The sequence below is a fragment of the Teleopsis dalmanni genome, chromosome 1 (genome assembly GCF_002237135.1).
Source record: "Teleopsis dalmanni isolate 2A chromosome 1, ASM223713v2, whole genome shotgun sequence".
Taxonomy (NCBI): Eukaryota; Metazoa; Arthropoda; class Insecta; order Diptera; family Diopsidae; genus Teleopsis; species Teleopsis dalmanni.
Window position 1 is genome coordinate 222270243 of NC_051846.1, and position 4803 is coordinate 222275045.

Genomic DNA, 4803 nt, shown 5'->3' on the forward strand with positions numbered 1-4803 from the left:
CTTTCCGAACAACCTAATAAAAGAAAAAAAAAGAAATACTTGTTAAAATAAAATTATTAATAAGAAAAAACTAAATTTAAATAAAATATTAAAATATTACGTGTTGAGAAATTACATTCTGTAAAAAGCCAGATTTTACTTTTGATTTTTCTCATTCAGCAAACGAATCTTGTATAGTAACTACTTTCAGCGAATCCAATCAACGGGTTGATGTCGCCATTTTTTAGTATCAAGTGCTTTTAATTAATTTTTTACCTAGTCTTTCCACAGAAAATACGACTTCTATTACCGTTATTTCTATCATTTGGTACCGTAACAAACATCTTTCATCAATTTGCACTATATTACCGCACTAGAAACGCAGTTGAATTTTACCAACACATCGAAACCACAAATCTTACGAAGCACTTTAGTCTCGAATGCCCATAATACCTTCTTATCTCTATTGATTATTGTCCATTCTTCTGCAACATACCGCAGGACATGCATGGTAAGAGACATCTTTATTGTTCGAAAGATGGCTTACCTACTTCGCACAAAGTAACGTCTATTGCCAACAGTGATTTTTCGTTGAAGCTCTAGGCTGACCCTATATTTGACATTTCTGCTCGTTTATAATTTTAAACGGTTATAATTTAATGGTTCAAAACCAAATGTTTGAAGTTTGGCAGATTTCATTTACTTGGGAAACAGCATTAGGGCTAGGGAAGCAATTAAAAAATAAAGCCCTCAGCGGGCGAACAAATCACGCTCTACAATCCCGTAACATGTCTATTCTAATGCATGATGCAAAAGTTTGGACAATAACCAATAGAGATGGAAAGGCATTATGGACATTCCAAACTAAAATGATTCGCAAAATTTGTATTCATGAACACCAATGCGATCAAAACTAGTTGACAGAATTAGATGAAGGCTATGAATTATAACAATTGTAAAGTGAGTTTCATGGTGGTCAGGAGATTTAGTTATTATTATTATTAAAAGATAATGCTTTATTTTTTAATTATAATATTTGTAAACAATTTCATCAATTTTCCTAAATTGATGTAGTTTTACCAGTACACCGAAAGAAAATTTACGTAATTGTAGTAGATTAAAAACATGTCGCATGTGGCCCGCAGGCCGTACTTTGGACAGTCCTGATCTAGATGGATCAAGTTCAGGTTCCTTTCTTACGAAGAACTACGAACAATTAATTTCTAAGTATGTGAGATGAAAGGACATCTGCCGCTCAGCCACTGCAACCATACAATCTTTCTTTGGTGATTAATCAAATAGTTCTGAACACAAATTTCAATTTAGTTAAAAATTTGAATAAAGTAGTGCTTATTAAGAGTACTCTTTTGATCATTCTACCATATAAACTTTGTTCATTTTTAAATTTCGAAATCAAGTTTAAATATTTTAAATAAAATGTTACGTGTACTTTAATACAATCTGTTAACAAAATATTCCTCAAACTATTGTATTGTGGCCTAAATGACCAGAATTATTACAATTATTAGTTTTTAAAAATATCAAGTATGCTGTGTGAGTATATAACTCATTTCAAAAATTAAAGTTAATTCTGATTTTTATATTTTTAAGGCAAAAATAAGAGTTATTTGTGCGTTTTAAAATAAAAAGCAGAGCTTAAGAGTTAATTGTGCGCGGAAAAATAAAACGCATATGAAAATAATTATTTTCGAAAAATATAATATAAATAAATTTATAAATTTAATTATTATTTTTTGAGTTTTATTTTAAAACACTCCTATATATATAAAGCATGCATCATATTAAGATTGAAAGTTGTTAGAATGATAACTATATACTTAAGTATGACTTTAAACAACTTTTTATTGCTGCTTTTTTTTCTTAAAGACTTTTGTGAATAGTATTTTTTTATTTTTCGTTGCACTTATTGGCCAATTCGACCAGAAATAATGTACAGCATGCAATAGTTTTATTAAAAGCATAAACAAATTAAAATTGTGTATAGCAAATATAAAAGTGAAAGCATTAGTTTTACGAATACAAATTGACCAACGTAACACCTTTCCTTAATGCAAATTACTATTGAAAGTAAATTTTCCTAGTAATAAAAGTAACCACTTTCGCATCAGTCATAATTTATAATTGCAAACATTTTACAAAACTCCTTTCGGTATCCAGTCGCTTTCGTAATGCCAAAGTAATAAATCTATACGCAAATAATACATCGCAAAGTAATCATAGGTTTATGGATTTAATTTGAATAATACTCGTATATTTTCTAGACATGATTAAAATATTTCGACTAACAACTCTAATGCAACTTTCAACTAACATATTGAATGTGTTTTTTCTATACAAAATCATTTGTGTTAATTAAATCTGAATGTTTTTTTCATATTCAACTATTTAATATGATAAGATACTCACACTCTATTTTAGTTCATAAGAAACTCACATAGATTTTCTAAGCTTCAACCACTTTAGTCACTTCCCGGAAACTACTTCCTAAATATTGGGCATTAAAATTATTCATGCTAACTAACTCGCCTCTTTGTTGCAGTTTAAATACTCAATAAAACTGAACCAGGCCAACAAGCATGTTTAAAACTAAGAAACCGAAAGGAATTATTTCCAGCACATCGAAAATATAAAAACTAACAGAAAAAAGCATTTACGACTAAATCTATCTAATGCAAAACATAGCGGCACCAGAAGGCTTAGATAAAAGTTATTGCCTGCTTCAGTGTTTCCGGTGCATTTAAAATGCACAAATAAAATCTTGAAAGCAAATAATAAAAACTGCACTACTCCTTGCAGCTTACCACCATCGAACCATCGGAACAATCTAACCACTGGCTTTGCGTTGAAATTGCATTTTCATTTTATTGAACTTATTTTTATTACAATAAATGATCAATAAAATTTAAAATTTTTATTTTTTTAACACTTTGGAATGGGTAATTGCCTCCAAGAAAACAGCGGTTTGAGGAAACTAAGTTTTTAAAACGCATTTTAAAAGCAGCGCAAGGAAAAGTAATTACCAGTCACTGTTAACAACAGCATTAACGGCAATATCAGCAGCAGCCACAACAACAACAGCAACAACATGAAGATAAATCAAAAAATCAAGTATGCACAAAATCATAAATTTTAGATTTAAAATCATATTAGGCACAAATCCGGGAAACCAATTAAAATTAATTACAAAAGCACCTTGAGGCTTGGAAAATTAACAAAAATAATAAAATATTATTAACTTAAAAAAAAATTTTTACCGTAAATAATTATATTTTATATTTTTAATTTCCAACATAAAATAAGATTAGCAGACTATAATATCTCTAAGTTTGAGATATTAAAGCTCTAATAGTATGTGAGTATCTTTTGGTTACTCAGAGTAATGACTATAATTTTCAAGAAGTATTTAAATAAATTTTAAATATTGTTTTAAAAAAATATAAAATCGCACATAAAGTTTGTGCCATGATTAGACATAATAATACACATTATTTATTAAACGTAATAGTATGGATGAGAAGGTTTCGACTTATCAAGCAGTCATAAATAAATGACCGCTTTATTGATGGTCTAAGAAACACGTTATCTAGAAAATAAAAGTAAGAAGCGAAACAAATCCCGGAGAAACAAATCTAAATGTCCAGTAAATACTATGGTTTTTTACGTGCACATCAAAAAATGTATCAAAATTCCAACTAAATAGATATTGTATCGACCGTATTAGCAGCTTTAAATTATAGTTCATATATCAGTTCATATATATATTTATTAATAAATTATTTGGGCAGAGGCGGCGGTAGATCAACTCTGCACGTCGGCGACATCAGAATTCCGAGGCGCCCTTTATAACCCAGTTGTAAAAGTAAATAAGTTACATTCACTAATACGACAAAGCATGATTGAAAGTTATATTGCTAATCAAATTAAAATAAACACAAATTAAAATAAATGAATTTTCCTACTTTTAGCCTCATTCAATTTTTTTTAAATTATATCATAATTTGCGGAGCTTTTGCTTTTTTTGCTTCAGTTTATAAAATTTCCAATGGAGATAGTCTCTCTTGGATCATCACACTTTTTTAGTACGTCTTAATCAATTTTAACTTTGAGAAGCTTCTTTCCGTCGAAGCTAGACTGATTGGAACCGTGAACATGAATCTGGTTACTATATAAACATTCGGGAATACTTCGTATATGGTTAATGCCGTTATCAAACCAAATTGTTCAAAATATTTATTAAGTGCTTAGAATCCACAGTCGGTAACTTTTTGCGAGGCCCCTGTAGACGCGAGGCCGTCATCGCTGACGCCTAGCGACGCCACTGTATTTGGGTTCCTACTATTTCTCCACCCATGCTGTGGTGTGATTTATGAAGAAAGCTAAATTTTTAGTTATTTTTGACAAAAAACTTAGTTGGATGCAAAATACCTAAGAAAGCTAATATTGCATTTTGTCTATGTCAAAAAGCTATTGGTAAGAAGTGGTGGAACTTGTTAGCATAATTTAATGAGTCCATACAGCTTATACAGCTTATGGTATATAGCCTCAGACATATCGTATTATACGGTACCGAAGAAGGTGCAGCGGAAGGTGGAACTCTGCATTGAGTACCACACCATTCATTGCGTTGGGACAAATGATGGATAAAGTCTCTTGATTTGTAAAATAAATATATGGCAGCACTTGCTCTATGACTTAAAGCTAATTCACAGTGGCAGCCACGTCTTCATTTTAAATCTTTTCGATATAATGTCAAGTGTCCATTTAGAGAGAACTGATGTAACCATTTTCACTAACACTCAAAAA